This window comes from Oryza glaberrima, chromosome 1 (assembly GCF_000147395.1).
Source record: "Oryza glaberrima chromosome 1, OglaRS2, whole genome shotgun sequence".
Classification (NCBI taxonomy): domain Eukaryota; kingdom Viridiplantae; phylum Streptophyta; class Magnoliopsida; order Poales; family Poaceae; genus Oryza; species Oryza glaberrima.
This window is the reverse complement of record NC_068326.1, coordinates 19346835-19366671: the sequence shown is the minus strand read 5'-3', so window position 1 is coordinate 19366671 and position 19837 is coordinate 19346835. Positions and strand designations below refer to the sequence as shown.

General features: G+C 40.5%; 1 long non-coding RNA gene across 1 annotated transcript; it reads left to right on the top strand.

Moving 5' to 3' along the window:
- The first annotated feature begins 16352 nt into the window (after positions 1-16352).
- On the top strand, positions 16353-17034 carry LOC127760726 (uncharacterized). The gene is made up of 3 exons (XR_008015124.1): positions 16353-16499; positions 16665-16718; positions 16809-17034. It is a non-coding gene; the product is annotated as an uncharacterized LOC127760726 (long non-coding RNA).
- Positions 17035-19837: the final 2803 nt, after the last annotated feature.

The window sequence follows — 19837 nt, the reverse complement described above, 5'->3', positions numbered from 1 at the left end:
TCGACGCAGATCGCCGCACCCCTGGACATCGACACCGCGGCTCGCAAGAGGCCGCCACCGCCGCCGCCCGCAAGAGACCGCCGAGGCCGCCCGCGCGTGGCCGCCGACGCCGTCTGTGCGTGGCCACCGCCGCCGCCCGTGTGTGTTCGCCGCCGCCGCCGCCGCTGTCCGCGCGTGGCCGCCGTCGCTGCCTTCCGTGCGTGACGGCTGGGTAGGGTGGGAAGGGAAATGAGGATAAGGTTAGGGTAGGGAATAGATGAGGAATTAGGGTTAGACTAGATGGGTCTTTTGGGCTTGTAATATGCTAGTATTAATAGTCTAATATACATCCTTCGAGGACCCGCGGATGGATGTTCTCACCCGCCCCCGCCCCCGCCCCCGTAGGGGCGGGTTCCCTGCAGGTCTCTGGCCCCACAGGGGAAATTGCCATCCCTAGGAAGAACAAACTACTACACGTGCGTGAAGCTGAGTAGACATGTAAGAATTTATTACTCCCTCCTTCCCATAATATAACAGTCGAGAACTGGATAGGACATTTTATAGTACAATGAATCTTAACATGCATCTATCTATCTAAGTTCGTTGTACTATGAAATGTCTCATCTGGACCTATATTGCTATATTATGGGACGGAGGGAGTATTATATAAATAATTAAAATTTACGGTATAAGTTTTAAAACATACATTGGAATAACTACGTTGTAAATACATGCAATTTACAGTGTGACATGCCACACTTGTATTGTGCGAAACATTACTACTTCTATATCCCAGATTGCATAGACTAATCTCCTAACCAAAATGCTCCATCCATCCCAGTTTGATCACTCCATAAAGTAAGCAAAGGACATCAAAATATTCATCATTCTCAAATTAATTCATATCGATTAATGTGCTTTATCGATTCGTGTCCCGTAAATTGCTCATGTTTTAAATATTGCATGGCATTGCACCAATAAAAATTAATCTTGGTTGGTTGCATACAACACATTCAATGATGCGTATTTACTCTTTGAACAAGTAAACGAAGAGACACTTGTTACATGATACTCCCTCATTCCAAAAATCTGAGACCTATTTCATTCTTTGGATTCTCCAAATCCTATTTTTAGTCAGTATGTGCTAAATTAAATTGTTGATCGGAAACCAAGAAGCCATTCTAGTATTTATTGGTTGTGTATTTATTGGTTTTGCCACATGGTGAGTGAGTTAATTGCTTCTTGGTTTTGATGAAAAAGAAATAGGTCTCAGATTTTTGGAAGGATGGAGTAAGGATTTTGGGAAGACTTTAAAAATCTTAAGGGATGATAAAAATGAGATGTATGGGGTATATCATAAGCGTGGTCAAACTAATTTGGTACTACAAATACTACAGCATGCTGCCGCGCTTTTGACTAAGCTTCGTTCGTTTCACTTTTAATTTAAGTTTGGCAAAGTAAAGCAACCATTCAGTGATCCAAACAGGCCCTTCGTCAATTGCTTTCGGATTTGGTGATCCGTTGCTTTCGGATTTGGTGATGGGTCTCATCGAGGAGCCATTTTTTCCTCTTTGCAGTACATGCATCCACATCCAGTAATAATGATTAATATTCGCTGACTGACGGCCTCATCTAGCTAGGGTAATATCAGTTACTCCAACTAGTGTTCTTTTCGGTCGAATGAACTTAAATTGAATGTTGAATAGCTGGATGTTTCGAGATAGAAAGAATGAATTAACTAGTATACAGTTGAAAAAAGAATTTAAAATAGTGTTTTAAGATAATTGACAAAACTATGCATATATAGCATTAAATAGCATGTCATCTAAAATAAAGAATGATGTTAAATAAGGAAAAAAATAAAACTACCTACTCCCTCGGTCAAAAAAAACAAACCCTTGGTTTTCGTGTCCAACGTTTGACCGTTCGTCTTATTTGAAAAAATTAAAAAGACAAGTCACGCATAAAGTATTAATCATGTTTTATCATCTAACAATAATTAAAATACTAATTATAAAAAAATTTATATAAGACGGATAGTTAAACGTTGGACACGAAAATTCAGGGTTTGTCTTTTTTTGAGACGGAGGCCGGGAGTACGTCTTACATGAGATCTTAATTTTACATAACATTCAAGCCATGCTAAGAGAGAGGTGATGTAAAAGTAACGATATCAGATGATGGAACCCAGTTCTTCGTTTCATCGCTTGACAGCAAAAGAGATTATTTCCCTATTACCGGCAACCGCGCGGCAGTGTACGTAGCTATAGCCTCAACAACTACTTGCATCCTCATCAGTACAAATGACATATAAAGCCAACGAAAACCCGGTCCGGATATTTGTCTCCTCAATGCTGTGTTGACTGACTCAGCCCACACGCCCAACGACTGACCCCGAGTCTTCGTCGTCGCCTCCACGTTGATGAACAGTACTCCACTGCAAAGCGAGTGCATATTTGCCACTACTTTCACCCCATGACTCGAAATAACCATTATAAAATCATGAATTACAAATTTATCACTGAAAACAGTGTGCGCAGATTCCGTATGCCATCCCCGTTCCAATTCATACGAGTAAAACAACAAAAATAATTGATGAAATTAAATTAAATACAAGGCAACGCGATAAGACCATGTTGCCCTTGCCAAATTCAGCCTTATCCGTGTTCTTCCCCCAACTCTAACGCATCAGAAACCCTAAGCCCCAAATCCTCTCATCCCTTCTTTCAAATCAGGAGCAAATCAACCAAAAATCGGTTGCTTTGGAGTATTGGATGCCAATGGAAGAGGTGCAGATGGATTTCGGCAAGTAGAGCAACGCAAGAGGAGGCTTGCGGCTGCAGCGGGCGACGTCAGGCTTGTTAACGACCAAATTTGGTAATGCCGTGTGCCGGATTCAAAGCTAGAGTCAAAGCCGATTTAGAGAAATCACGCTCGAGAAAGCAGAATACACATCGATTACAAGCAGAATCGGCTTCCGCATGAATCGGCTATAGGCGGTGTCGGCTGCCACATATCGGCTAAGCGCCAGATCTGACGGAGTTAAGCCGATGCAACCAATCTCGGGAAAGGTGGTCCCACATCCGTCACCGGGATTGGTTGAAGCACTTCATAGCCATTGCCACGCAAGGATTGGAGTCCTAAAAAGGGCAATTGTATCTATTAATTAGGACATTTTCCAGTTTCCTTAGAGATATGTTTGGTAAGATTCCACCTTAAGGACTCATTCGTTTTTAAATTGTGTTAGAGATAACAGTCGTGTCCAGCAAGGACATATTATGTACTTCAGGTATAAATATGACCCGACCCCATGTAATCAACGGACGATAGTTCAATAACACTTCGGCGCATCACCACCCTTTTCTATGTTCGTTGTTTCGACGAGTTTTTGCTTTTGAGTTGGGCTTCATCGGGTTCGATCTCCGACGAAGAGGTAAATCTTGTCATGGCAGCTTGCGTTCTCGGGGTTAGCTTACATCTTCATGACACTCTAATCCTGCCTATGCAAACCATCGAGTTATCATATATACCGCATAATCTAGATTGATCTCGTCATCTAAGCTTCATCGGCTAGCCTCTATCATCGAAAACGGCCGATAGGTTTAGGCTTCGATATCAAGTTAGACTATGCAATGTATCTACCATCTTGAATGAGTTTTCATCAATTTGATTAGAACTTATGTTTCTTTTCACGCTTAATGCTGCATCGGTTAGGTTTGATCTGCTAAGTACTGTCTTGAAACGTTCTATCTAGCTCTTTCTTTGACTGCTAATAGAGAAAGCATCGGAGTTTCAGCCGATCTTACCTGATTTAGTTATCTTGTTTCCTTATTTGGTTCTGGATCATCTAAATCTGCCCCTTATATCAAGATCTCATCCGTTTAAAGTATATTAAGCTTCTTATCAGTCTGCTAGTTTACACTGCTCGTTAGATTGGTTTCAGTTTTGTGTATTTCATCTGTGTTGATATCTTCATATACGGTGGTATCGTAGTATTAGCCGATACACGTTAGGTTTACCCCATCAGCTATGCTGTGAGCATACATAATCCCTACTTTGGAACGCATTTAGATATTTAGTGATTTATACTATCTCGGTGCAGCGACCGATCTATCCCAATCACTCGATCTAAGCATGTTACATTGGGTGGATTACGTATCGTTGACATCTACAACTAATCGAGTAGACCCAACAATCTCCAAGTTTTTTTCTGCCTCTGCCGATCTGACACAAGTTACATCGGCATGGCCTCGGACGATACGTCATCGGCAATCCAGCCGATCGGCTATCGTTGATGGATTTAACTCTTTATTTCTTTTTCTATCTTGTTGGTTGCAGGATCAAACTAGCTGGCATGCTCAGAACTCAAAGGCAATTTATTTTGGACCTGCACTAGAGTTAAGTAGATCTCTCAGGCCAGTGCGTGTTTTTTCGCGTCAACATGCTTTCTTGGCACACCTAGTGGGATATATGCTTAGCTCCAGTGCAGGTCCAAAGGTTGCTGATATGCGGGCGTGCCAGACAGTTTGATCCTGCAACTGACAAGATATGTAAACAACAAATCAAATAGCCGATCGGTTGACAAGCCGATGGAGTAATTCCAGCCGATGCCGATACCAGCTGATTGCAATAGGGTTTTGAGCTATCGGCTATATGTCCAATGTAGATTATGATACTTGAGTAGATATAAAGGCAATCGGCTGATGATAATATAGTATAATAATAATATAATCCAGTATAACCAATCGGCTAGTGGTATGATATAATAGAATAAGCACTGATCCGAAGGTTAAAGCATACATCGGCTGGAGATTCAATGTCATAAAAAATCCACAAGATTAGATAAACAATAAAGTCTTTGTTTTCATCGGCTAAATACAATCTATATGCAATCCTTGTAAGCCGATGCAACATCCAGATACCTTATCGGCTGAAACCCCGATGAAACCCTTATTGGCAGTCAAGAAGCAGGCTAGGGATTATGGTTCTAAGCAAGACTTAGTAGATCAAACTTAACTGATGCAGCACTAAGTATGAAAAGAAACATAATATCTAGACAATCAAGCCCTTGACTGATTTTCAGCGTGGTAGATGTCTAAGCTAATCTAATCTAGCAAGACGATTTAGCCGATACCGGCAGAAACCCTAAAGAGAGAAGCAGCCGATAGAGCTAAATCGATACGCTAAGACTAGATTAACAGAGACATATGATAAATTGGTAGGCAAAAATATCAACCGAACCAGAGCAATCCAAGAGGTCGAATGTACTGATGCAGCATTGAACGACGCCAGTGTAGCCAATACAATTGCCAGGGCCGGCGGAACGCAGGACTTACCCCTTCGCTGGAGATCAAAAACTGATGCAGCCCCGCGTCGGGTGCCAAGTTCCACCGTGATAAGTAAAAACCTCGGTAAAGAGAGTGGCGATGCTCCGAGAGTAGTTGTATTGATCGTTGAGATATCTCACAATGATCTCAGGTGTACATATTTATACCCATGGGTAGATACTAGTCCTTGTAGGACAAGGAAGAAACTTTCCTAAAGATAAAAGGAAAACATAAAGTCCTTATAGGACACTAAACACACTTTTTTAAAGATAAAAGGAAACTAACAAATTATTCCTAACTTGCCATGCCGCATCCTCCTGGAACTCGGTCACTTCTGGATAAGCTTCTTTTAATAGATAAATTTCCTTAACCGAATATAGCAGGAATCCGACTATTAGTAATGTGATAATTCTCTTAGGGGCTTACCAAATTTCACTGTTAACAAGGCTGTGGCGCGGTGGCGGCGCTTGCGGCGGCTTGGGGCGATGGCTGCAGCGGGCGGCATCAGACTGTGGCGCAGCGGCGGTGCTTGTGGCGGCTTGGGGCGACGGCGCAGCGGGCGGCGTCAGGCTGCGACACGTGGCTGCAGCAGGTGTCGGCGTCGACTACGGCAGGCTGCGGCGTCAGCTGCTTCAAGCAGCATGATGCCTACTGTGGGCAGTAGCAGCAGGACCACCATGGAGCATCCAAATACCACTGGATCATCCATGTAATTAGTATTTCTTACTAGTGAATTCCATCCTCATTTGCAATCTATTTGCATCTTGTATTTAGATTTAGGTACTGATTTATACAATTGTTGTTGCAGTGGCAATGCAAATGATGTGTCAACAAGACCACCAAGAGCAAGAGGGAAGGGGAAGGAGAAGAAAGGTTCTCTTGCGGCATCCATTTGATGTGATTGTCTTTTGGGAAGGTTCTAATGGCCTGGACCATGTTGTCCTATCAAATTGATATGATGTAGAACTATCAGATGTAGTTGTCTTTTGGATGTGAGGATGAATCATATGATGTGAACCTCAACAATTGTCAGTTAGTTTGACTGCCAAAATGATGCTAGTTGACTATGTTCTTCCATGTTGCCTCAAATGGTGTTTTATTGATGCCAAAATGCTGTTAATATTACAATTTCATGGGCAGGGGCATTCTTGTCCTAATTTTCATGAACCAGCCATATAGCGGTGTTAGTCTAAGCTGTGAGTCTAGTGGCAGTAGGGATGAAAACGGATCGAGTATGGTCGGAAACTAGCTCTATCATATTCGTTTTCATTTTTTTTTTCTCGGAATCAAAATCGAAATCGGAAACCCGGATACAAAAACAGAATCAAATATTATCGAAAACACATATACAGAGCGAATACGAATCGAAACGAATATGGTAATGAATAATTATCGAAAATATCAAGGCCCCTCAAAGTAAGCTTCTTAAATCGAGGAAGAGATGTAGCCATTAGTTTTCTAAAACAAAACATCAACATTTTCAAATTTTATCTCTATTTGTAAGGGCAAGGGGGAGATAGAAAATGTTGTGTTTACTTTTCATACAAATTTATGTTATCATGAAACAAATAAATTAATGTGTATCACTGAAATTTTTGGCCCAAATGAAACAAGGCCCGTTTCGGCCCAAATGTCAAAATATTTCTGGCCATCCATCGCCTTATCCGATGGCTCTGATCGAGCCCCCATGGAATAAACCCTAACACATATTTCTCCTCCTCCCTCAGCCGCCACTCTCCTCCTTCCCGACTCTCCTCTCCTCTTTTTCCCCTCCACTCTCTCTTACGGCCGGGGCACGCAGTGGCGGCCTGGGTGGAGGCCAGCGCGCGGTGACGACGATGGCATGAGCGGTGCATGGATCCAGCGCGCGCGAGGCGACGACATGCGGCGGACCGCGACGAGGGGATCCAACAATGCCGGCCCCAGGGTGGCCGCATCCGGCGTCGGCTTGCCCCGGCGGCGGCGATGTGGCGGGCGAAGAGGCGATGGGGTGCGGCGGCGGCGATGTGGCGGGCGAGGAGGCGATGGGGCGCGGTGGCGGTAGCTTGCCCCGCGGTGACGATGTGGCAAACCATCGACAGCGGCGAAGTGGCGAGACAGTGAGGACTGAGGAGGCTGTGGTGGGCGACGAGGCGTCAGCGGTGGCCGATGGGGAACCCAGCGTGGTGGCTATGTTGTGCGTGTGGGCGTGGACTGGAGAGACTTCCTAGGGCTATCCTTGTTGTTGTTGGACTGGGTTGCCTCTTGGGTTTGGCTGGCTTGTGGGCTATGGCAGCCTTATGTGTAAGTCGGATATCCGACGGAAAATACCGGATAGTATTCGACCGTTATCCGATTCCATCGAATATTACCTATATTCGAATTTGAAAATTTCTGGATATATCTGACCGAAACTATCCGAATCCAAAAAAAGGTCCGGTCGGACAGAAACTATCCGAATCACTTTCAACCCTAAGTGGCAGTTATATTGGGTTCAAACTGTTTTTGTTGGCAAATTTGCAATGACAATTTTTTTTAGTGGCAGATCCACAATACCTGTTCAATACAGTGGCAAATACTACCACCAACCGCTACTAGCTGCAATCGTCCCGGTTAGAAAATATTAAGAAATAGTGTTGGAAATTTGGTCATAATTCGGCATATTTTAATCCAAAATAACAAGATAATAAACATGATATTTACAATAGGATTTGATCCAGTGATAGTGGTGAATGTAATCAACATGAGTATGCTTAACGTTGAATAAGCATCAACAATCACATAATGACACAATGTTGATATTGCGATGAACATTAACAGTAAAACTTCTAATTGAAATAATGTAATAAGGTTATACCCCAAGAATGGTCCTCCGCTGGAGTTTGAGGCAGTATTGCCTCCGTTGGTGTTGACGGGAGTCTCCTTCTCCTTGTCTCCAGTGTTCGACATGTTGGTGAAGGTGAAGTAGATGTTGAAGAACAGTGAGTAGTCGCGCCTTGCGCTCCCCAAAAACCTAATCGCTCGCCCGTCTGTGCAAACATCGCAGCAACGCGTGGTTTCGGAGGCCTACTCTCCCAACGCGTATGCACACACTCGTCGGGATGGGATTACCGTAGCAGCAACAGCGTTGGAAAATGGATGAAAAGTGTGTCTTCCTCTTTCGCGGGAGATCAAATCCATTCTCATTTTATAAGAGGAAAATGGAAGATGAAGAGTAAGAGTCATGGAATAAGAAGAGGAATAGAGTAACTAATTCTCATCAATTAGCCATCAACCATCCTCCACTACACAACCATCACCAATGGAATAGGAAGAGGAATAGAGCAACTAATTGTCATCAACTAGCCATGAACCATCCTCCACTACACAACCATCAACCATCCATCAATTAGGACTAATTGATATAAGTTACCAATTCCCTAATCAAATGGATTAATTCTCAAAGCTCTTTATCCCATTGATATCCCATAAAAGAATGAATTCACATGAATTCCTAGCATAATGAGCCTTGGAATTTATTTGATTTAATTGATTTAAATGGATCAATTACCCAATTAAATCTAACAATCCCCACCAAATTTCAAGGCTCGTGAGAATACTCTCTATTCCATAGCAGCTTTTATATTCCAGTGTTTCGGTGAAGACTGTTAAGTTGAACTTTCACCTAGAAAAGGAGCTACACCTGTCTACAACTGAACAATGGACTATGCCTTGAATTGTCAGTCTTGTGCAGTTAGGTTTCACTCAATTCCGTAACTGATACTAGGCAACCGTTAGTATTCCCTCGGGTTGGAGCTTATAAGTCATACTCCAAGCCTATCATGAGTATCTAGAGATCACCCAAATCTCATAGACTGTGACTAGTAGTCGAACTCATATAGGTGTGTTCCTTCTAAGATGTTCTGCAGGTCAACATCTCTACTTAATGAAAGCCACTCGGAACACATTGAGGCATAAGCCATCCTACCATACAGAATAGAAGAGAAGTACATCATGAAAATGAGCCCATTTAAGGGTCTCTTCTCTCGGTTACACAATAGTTTGTTTCGCCATCCAAATTCACGGGATCTCCGATCACAATGGACATGTTTCCACTATTGTGCAACTCTAAGTGGGTCTCAGGCCCATTTCCCTCGATGCACTGTCTATCACATTACGTGGTAGCCACTTGGTAAACTGATCTGCCAGATTTTTAGCTGTCTGGACATAGTCCAGTGCTATCACTCCGGAGTTTTTCTGCTTTCTGACAGATTTCAGTCTTCTCTTTACATGCCTAGATGACTTCATGTTGTCCTTCGAACTGTTCACCTTAATAATCACTGTTTGATTATCACAGTTCATTAGGATAGCTGGCAATGGTTTTTCAACCACCGGCAAATCCATCAGGAGTTCACGAAGCCACTCGGCCTCAACTGTGGCAGTATCCAGTGCTGTAAGTTCTGCTTCCATTGTTGACCTCGTTAAGATGGTCTGCTTGCAAGACTTCCAGGAAACAGCGCCACCTCCAAGTGTGAACACATATCCACTTGTGGCATTTATCTCATCAGCATCAGATATCCAGTTTGAGTCACTATACCCTTCTAGTACTTTTGGGTACCCAGTATAGTGAATTCCATAGCTCATTGTATCCTTTAGATAGCGCATGACCCTTTCCAAAGCTTGCCAATGATCTTCTCCCGGATTTGAAACAAACCGGCTCAGCTTGCTCACAGCAAATGAGATGTCAGGCCTCGTTGCACTAGCCAAGTACATCAATGAACCAATGATTTGGGAGTATCTCAATTGATCCCTTGCTATTCTTTGGTTTTTCCTTAATAGCACACTGGAGTCATAAGGAGTTGGAGCTGGCTTGCAGTCACTATAACCAAAGCGACTCAAAACCTTGTCAACATAGTGAGATTGCACGAGTGTAATCCCACCCTCATCTCCTCTCAGTAGCTTAATGTTAAGAATAACATCAGCCACTCCCAAATCTTTCATTTCAAAGCTTTTGGACAAAAAGTCATTAACCTCCTCAATCACATTGAGGCTGGTTCCAAAAATCAATATGCCATCGACATATAAACACAAGATCATTCCCTCTCCCCCACCATAGCGATAGTACACACATTTGTCAGCTTCGTTCACAACAAAGCCAGCAGATGTAAGTGCTGTGTCAAACTTCTCATGCCATTGCTTAGGTGCTTGCTTAAGGCCATACAAGGATTTCAACAGTTTACACACCATTCCCTCCTGACCTTCTAGTACATATCCTTCTGGTTGATCCATATAGATCTCCTCTTCCAGCTCTCCGTTTAGGAAAGCTGTCTTAACGTCCATCTGATAGACGAGAAGACCATGAGAGGCTGCCAGAGCAAGTAGTACTCGAATTGTGGTCAAGCGGGCAACTGGTGAGTAGGTGTCGAAAAAATCCTCGCCATCTTTTTGGGTATAACCCTTGGCCACAAGCCTTGCCTTATACTTTTCAATTGTACCATCAGGCCTAAGCTTTTTCTTGAAAACCCATTTGCATCCTACAGGCTTGCACCCATATGGACGCTCAACGACTTCCCAAGTACCATTAGACATAATTGAGTCCATCTCACTGCGTACCGCTTCCTTCCAATAGTCAGCGTCAGGAGATGAATATGCCTCTTCTATGGTTCTTGGAGTGTCATCCACGAGGTATACAATGTAGTCATCTCCAAAAGACTTTGCAGTCCTTTGTCTCTTACTCTTTCGAGTTGCTACAATGTTATCCTCCTCAAGATTTTCCTCAGGCGTTTGATCATTGTGTTTTATCGGTGCAAAGTGCTCATGGGGTAAAACAGGTTCTTGACTAGCCGTGCTAGGTGTATTTTTCATGGGAAATTCATTCTCAAAAAATGTGGCATCTCTGGACTCAGTAATTGTACCAACACGCATGTCGGGTACTCCAGAGTTTACTATTAAGAACCTATAGCCCACACTGTGGATAGTATAACCAAGGAACACACAGTCTACGGTTTTTGGTCCAAGTTTACGCTTTTTGGCTATAGGTACATTTACTTTGGCCAAGCAGCCCCATGTGCATAGGTATGAGAGATTTAATTTCTTCCTTTCCCATTCTTCGAATGGTGTTACTTCCTTATGCATCACTGGAATTTTATTCAGGACATGACAAGCAGTCAAAATTGCCTCACCCCACCATTCCTTGGAAAGTCCCGCAGTGTCTAACATGGCATTCACCATCTCAGTTAGAGTGCGGTTCTTTCTTTCGGCTACCCCATTTGATTGGGGTGAATAGGGAGGCGTCCTCTCATGAATAATTCCAAACTCTTCGCAAAAGGACGTAAACTCATTGGAAAATACTCTCCACCCCTATCAGACCTCAACCGTTTGATTTTCCTTTCAAGATGGTTTTCTACCTCAGCTTTATAGATCTTAAAGTAATGCAATGCCTCATCCTTTGTTTTCAATAGGTACACATAGCAATATCTAGTGCAATCATCTATCAGTGTCATGAAATATTTCTTTCCCCCGTTAGTCAACACGCCGTTCATTTCGCATAGATCGGAATGAACTAGTTCTAGTGGTGCCAAATTTCTCGCCTCAGATGCCTTGTGAGGCTTGCGAGGTTGTTTCGATTGAACACAAGTATGGCACTTGGAACCTTTGACCAAAGTGAATTTTGGAATTAAACTCATGTTAGCCAAGCGCGCCATACAACCGAAATTCACATGACAAAGTCGCGAATGCCACACATTGGACTCATCATTCTCGCTAATATGGTTCACAACATTATTATTATTACACATGTCATCCAAAGAAAAACGGAACAGACCTCCGCTGTCATAACCTTTTCCAATAAAAGTTCCATATTTAGATACGATACATTTATTAGATTCAAACACAAGTCTAAAACCATCTCTACACAGTAGAGAACCGCTAACTAAATTCTTCTTTATTGAAGGGACATGCTGCACGTTCTTCAGCTGCACGGTCTTTCCCGAAGTAAACTTCAGATCGACCGTACCAACACCATGAACAGCTGCAAGCAACCCGTTTCCCATCAACAAGGAGGAACCTCTCCCGACCTGATAAGAAGAAAACAGGGAAATATCAGCACACACATGAATATTAGCACCAGTATCAACCCACTAATCAGGTGAATGAAAAACAGAGAGAACTGTAGGTAAAAAATTACCGTACCCCGATGTTCCTCCGCCCTCGCTAATAACCATGTTGGCAGACTTCTTGTCCTTGCGATCAGGACAATTCTTGGCCCAATGCCTAGGCTTACCGCACACAAAGCAGTCGCCCTTGGCCTTTCCCTTGCCTTTCTTCTTAAAATTGGCTGTAGCCTTTGGTTTGACATCAGGCTTGACTTTCTTGTTGTTGTTGTTGTGGGATGCGTGAGGGTTCTTCTTTTGCACCAAATTGGCGCTAGAACCTCCCTCGATATTTTTGCCCCGGTTGTCCTTTGCTCTCGCCTTCTCCTCAACACCCAAAGAGCCAATGAGATCAGTAACACTGAACTCTTGCCTCTTGTGTTTTAGAGAAGTAGCAAAGTCCGACCAAGAAGGTGGCAATTTGGCAATAATGCCACCCGCCACAAACTTGTCCGGCAACTTGCAGTTGTTGTTCTCAAGTTCCTTTGCCAGCATCTGAATCTCATGAGCCTGTTCCACTACAGAACGGTCATCGACCATCTTGTAGTCATAGAACTGCTCCATGACATACAGCTCGCTGCCGGCGTCGAAAACTCCGAACTTGGCCTCAAGTCCATCCCACATGTCCTTCCCCGAAGGCATGTGCATGTACACGTCCACTATATTGTCAGCGAGTACACTGATCAATGCTCCACGGAACAGGCAATCCGAATCCTCGAACTTAGCCTCCTCCTCAGGAGAGAGAGGCGGTTCACTCCGTTTGCCCCGTGAAACATAGAAGCATTGCATCGCTGTCAACCACAGTAGTGCACGCGCTTTCCATCTCTTATAGTTAGAGCCATCAAAAGCATGTCGTTTCAGTGTTGCAGCAAAGCCAACTACCGAAAATGACCTATCAGGTTTTTGGGTTGTTGGAAATTTGGTCATAATTCGGCATATTTTAATCCAAAATAACAAGATAATAAACATGATATTTACAATGGGATTTGATCCAGTGATAGTGGTGAATGTAATCAACATGAGCATGCTTAACGTTGAATAAGCATCAACAATCACATAGTGACACAATGTTGACATTGCGATGAACATTAACAGTAAAACTTCTAATTGAAATAATGTAATAAGGTTATACCCCAAGAATAGTCCTCCGCTGGAGTTTGAGGCAGTATTGCCTCCGTTGGTGTTGACGGGAGTCTCCTTCTCCTTGTCTCCAGTGTTCGACATGTTGGTGAAGGTGAAGTAGATGTTGACGAACAGTGAGTAGTCGCGCCTTGCGCTCCCCAAAAACCTGATCGCTCGCCCGTCTGTGCAAACGTCGCAGCAACGCGTGGTTTCGGAGGCCTACTCTCCCAACGCGTGTGCACACACTCATCGGGATGGGATTACCGTAGCAGCAACAGCGTTGGAAAATGGATGAAAAGTGTGTCTTCCTCTTTCGCGGGAGATCAAATCCATTCTCATTTTATAAGAGGAAAATGGAAGATGAAGAGTAAGAGTCATGGAATAAGAAGAGGAATAGAGTAACTAATTCTCATCAATTAGCCATCAACCATCCTCCACTACACAACCATCACCAATGGAATAGGAAGAGGAATAGAGCAACTAATTGTCATCAACTAGCCATGAACCATCCTCCACTACACAACCATCAACCATCCATCAATTAGGACTAATTGATATAAGTTACCAATTCCCTAATCAAATGGATTAATTCTCAAAGCTCTTCATCCCATTGATATGCCATAAAGGAATGAATTCACATGAATTCCTAGCATAATGAGCCTTGGAATTTATTTGATTTAATTGATTTAAATGGATCAATTACCCAATTAAATCTAACAAATAGCTCTTTTTTCACACATAAACAATCATATTAATTCACTTTTTAAGTTTAAAATATTAATATGTTCAATTAATTATTTGTTAATGGTTTATGTTTTGCGCATCTCTCAATATTCTCTTCTCCCAACTTTTTAAATTGGTTCTAATTGACACTGAAACAAGCTATGTTGAGCTCAACTTATTTCAGACATAGCTATCTTCTTATTCCAGCTGGTTCAAAAAACTATCAAGAGACCGATAGGCTTTGTCCCAAACAAGTAAACCCCGGCCAGTTCCCCTTGAGCATCTGCCGTTGCTTGCCACATAAGAAAAAGGGTCATTATTAAAAAAAATATGCATCGATTTATACCGAAATATGATTGTAAAAAACTTGTAGAAAAACTGATAGGATAATAGTATATCTATTATTATTGAACATACATTAAACAGTGTTGTCGTGGAAGATGGAATACGGTTATCGGACGAAAAGGGTACCATTTATCAATTAATCGGGAAATGGACGATTAATTGAAATTATACGGAAATTTAAGGTTCACGAATATATTTACAAATTTTATAATATTATATACTTATTTGATGATTTAGATGTATACAACTATATAAATCAAATATGTTCATGTTGTTTTTAAATTAAACAGATAAATAAAACATTAACTATTCTAACACCGGATTTATATCACATGCATGGTGGTTGAATTGGTTGCATTAAATAACTAAAACATAAAATATATGTAACAAAACAAAAACAATTCTAAATTAAGTAAAATAACTACACTAAATTATCATCTAATACAACGTACGGACAATTATTCGGGTGATTAAACAAAAAAGAGCAAATAATCGCTAAAAACGGGGTTTTAACGTCATGAACGATAAATGCACACCGTATTACGTTAACACCGTTAATGTATATACGGCTGATTAATCGGTCGTCAGTACGACTGTTTTTCCACAACACTGACGTTAAGTGATGAATAAATTGTAAACTATTAGAAAGTTATAGAAAAGGAAACATTATGCCCTCACTTTTTACCCGTCGAGTCGTTATTTTACACCCTTATATTAGATTTGTGAAAAGAAAGTTAATCCCTCCATGATCTCCCGTGCCTGCTAATCGCTCCATCCCGAGTCTTAAGTAAGCAGAAGTAAATACGTAAGATTTGCCCACGCATGTACTGTAGTTGATTATTCAAAATAAATTTACTTTAAAAAACCATAACAATTAAACCACGTATTCAATTCAATTTCTAATTCATCTAAACAATTCTATTCCGAGCAACTACATGAACAATTTAAGATATATATATATATATATATATTTAAGAATTTATGTATTTTATACCTTAGAGCCCGGGCACCATGAAGTCCCATATGGGTAATATATATATATATATATATATATATATATATATATATATATATATATATATATAGGACACCATGGTGCCCGGCCACCATGGTATCAAATGCACAAAATCACTTAAATTTTTCAAAATTTTCAAATTGTGAGTATATACCTAGTTATAAGAATTCGATTCATACCTATACCTATCAACAAAACAACACAAATTTAACTTTATTTCGCAATCCATGATTACATACCTAACTAATTATATGTTTGGATGCTATATACCTAGAATCAAAATCTAACAAAAACAAGTTCAAATTCAGTTCAAACTTTTTTTGAACTAGTTAGTAAAGTAGTTAATGTTAATACCTAAATATTTGAAAAAGTTTCATACTCATTTAAATTGGGTACATACTCAAATTCAACAATGATGCCCGGACACCATGGAGCACCAAACAAATTTAATATATATATATATATATATATATATATATATATATATATATATATATATATATATACGAAAATGATTCTATACACATAGAAGTACGTACTCCCTCCCTATCCACTGTTGATCAGCGCTCGGCATCGATTGAGCATCCACGCCCTGCTATCGGATCCCATCGTACCCGTTTTGATTTTTTTCCAAAATAAATTACTGGAATTATTAATTATCCCTTAATGATCGGATCTGGCCACAATGCTGATCAGCTCGCATATATAAATCTTGTTTCAACCGCGGCGGCCGATTGCGGCGACTCGCTCAATCTCCCCCGACGTTTCCCGGCCCAGGCGAGATTCTGCTGCTGACAGATCGATCCACCTCGTCGGAGAAACATACATGGTGGCACGACGTCGTGTTCCTTCGTCTGTACAGTCGGCGCGCTTCACCAGGTGATGTGTTTTGTCCGCTCACCGTGACTTCCTCGTTACCAGGGGCGGCGGCGGTTGGAATATGTCAACGCCGGCGTCCGGCCCTCTACGCGTATGTGATGCATCGGCTAACTCCATTTTTCGATCGATGATTCTACTAACTCCATTTTTTGATCGATGATTCAGTACCATCCTTTTTTATCCATCGAGTCGTCCTGTCCAGAACCTTTGATGGAGCTGGTAAGTACTTCATTACAGATCGAAAAGATTCCCTTTGATTTTTTTTTCTGTTTAGATCGATTCCTTCATTCCATGCACGTATGTATCAAGGGCATGGAGAGCAATGGTCAACGTTTGCAGGCCAGGCATGCATGGCCTCGATCGCAAAGGGGTGCGCGGCCGCTGCGGTCAGTGCGATTATTGATCATCTTCTACACCAGGGCTCCGGCATATCTACCTGTTGCATGACACTCAGAATTGGGCAATATACTACTCACTTTTCTTAAGAATTAATCTTGTACGCTTATACAAAGAATGAATCAGTGAGCAAGTACAAGTATATATATATGCCCATTTATTTGATAATACCACTTCTCGGTACACAAAAAGTATGTACTGTTACTTAGTACTACTTTACTACTAACTAAAGAAACAGTATATACTGCTATACTAAACTGAAAAACAGTATATACTGCTACTAAACTAACAAAAATAGTATGTACTTAACGCTAACCAAATAACAGTATATACCGCTACTAAACTGAAAACAGTATATATAATACTACTAAACCAACAAAAATAGTATGTACTGACCAAATAACATTATATACTACCACTACGCTAAAAGACAGTATGTACTGCTACTACTAATAAATAGAAAAAAGTATGTACTGTTACTAACTTAAAAAAAAGTATTTACTGATACTACCTTTACATATACTAATACACTCTAGAGATAACGGTATATACTAATAGTCTTAAATTAAGTAGTATATACTTCTCAAAACAGCTTTTAGTATATACTGGATCCTCAAATAAAAAGTATATACTCTTCCAAACAGAGATATAGTATATACTGGTTAAAAATAAGTATATACCTAATGTAAAATAAAACAGTATATAAGTCACGAATTTCCATGCTACAGCAAGGTGCACAAATACTACATTTCAAATTCGTAGATACAGGCGTGCAACTAATCCCATGCCGACATGCATGGATATTTTTCAACTTAATTTTTTTTATTTGGCTTATTCCCTGTTCGGCTGAAAAATAGGAATTTCAAAAAAAATTTACCACCGGCTAAGCAGGTCCTAATTGGATCCTATTAGATGATCCAATATGGAAGAGGGAGTATGTACACCTGGGAGTACAGAAGAGTCGTCCTATATATACTATATATATATATATAGTCTATATTCTGGCCCTTTTTATAACATCCAAATAGTCATAAAAATTAAATATCCATCGGAGCGCTCCTAAGCCGCCACGTATCACCTCTTATTTTTTTTTTAAAAAAAAACAGAGAAATCTAAGAGAAAATAATAAAACATTCACCCATCAGTTTTCACTTACATTAATCTACCTATTACTTGAGACTTAGATTATTTTTTTTCTAAAAAAGTTTCACCGGAACAATTCTAAGCTGTCATACGACATTCTAATAAAAGTAACGGGTGCTCCCTAAAATAGTACAAAAGAAATGATTTAGGCCAACCTGTCAATATATTCACGGTACCACAAAGATGAATTAGACTCGTCCGACGAAGGGGAACCATAGTTTAATGTAACATAGATGTAATCAAATCGTACGAGTAAATTAAACTAGTTTAATGTAATATTGAATCAAGAAGATCATTTACCTGTGAATTTTGTCACTATAATAGTTATTAGTTACAATGAACGAGGAGTTATATATTATATATAGGTTTCTCATATATTCATATTTTTGAGAGCACATTCAGGATATACAAGAATTTCAATAATGTTGTGCTTTAGATTCAGATCAGCTTGCAGCGAACTTCATCGTGGATATATATGGCCGATTGGCCACAAACATATCTCGTATAGATAGCATCGATCCGCCGCTAAAATATCTTGTACGGAAAGCATTCTCTATATTTTCAGAGTCAAGTTTATAGACTCGAGTGGCTGGGTTAGTATTTATAGAAAAAATATATGCAGATGTCACAACGCAATCCTTGGGCTATTTAACTGTTAGATTGTGATTCCTAGCCGTAATGACACTTGAATCGCAGATCGTATGTGGGCGTTAGCACTTAGCAGAGCAGCAATCCTCCTGCTTCGGTAACTCACTTGAATCGCAGAGTATGTGACAGATAGCACGGAAGCAGGAGGGGAAGAGCGAAGGCATACTACGGCCAGGAGCACGATAATGTGGCGGCGGTAGCTTCGGCAACTCACGATGGACAATGACGTTGGGCCTGCCTACCAAACTCAGCCCGTTTCATCTATTGTAGGAGCATGATTACTAAATTGCCCTTCTACCTCTCTTAAGCAAATGACTCAAATAGCCATCCAAATAAACGGTGAGATTTACTCCTACTACACTACTACCACCCTCTAGTGGGAGGTACAGTCAACGGGCCCAACAAAATACGTATCGATTTTGCTAAACATCACGCGACAGATTTTTTTTTTCCTGAAAATCACTCAATTTTACTTCCGTTGGATCGCTTGCGCATGACTTGATTTATTAACGGCTGTGATGCGTCCCTACCATGCACGCATGCACGAACCACCTAGTAGCATCTTTATTGGATACACAACAAACACTATAAACATATAAGGAATATGAATGGATGCAACCATGCAAGTTAGTTTGGTTTGATGAAATAAAATATAAAATTATAGCTGTATATAACTAAATTTACATGTGTAAATTTAGTTGATATAACATGTAAGTGCACTGTAATTTTAATAATTATGTTGTGTAAGTAAAGATGTATTAGTTATTTTCTTTAAAATATAAAATTACAGTCCTATATAACTAAAATTACATTTGTAAATTTAGTTGATATGATATGTAAGTGCACTGTAATTTTAATAAAAATATTGTGTAAGTAAATATGTATAAGTTATTTTCTTAAAAATATAAAATTACAGCCCTATATAACTAAAATTATATTTGTAAATTCAGTTGATATAACATGTAAGTGTACTGTAATTTTGATAAAATATTATGTAAGTAAATATATATTTATTATTTTTTTAGTTAGGGTAGAAAAAATCTGAGTGATTTTTGTTTTTAGAAATCACCCGACAAATAGATAGTTTCGGTCCCAATACGTATTAACGTCAAGCTAAGTACCCGTGACTTCATATTTTAGGCGAAAGCTGT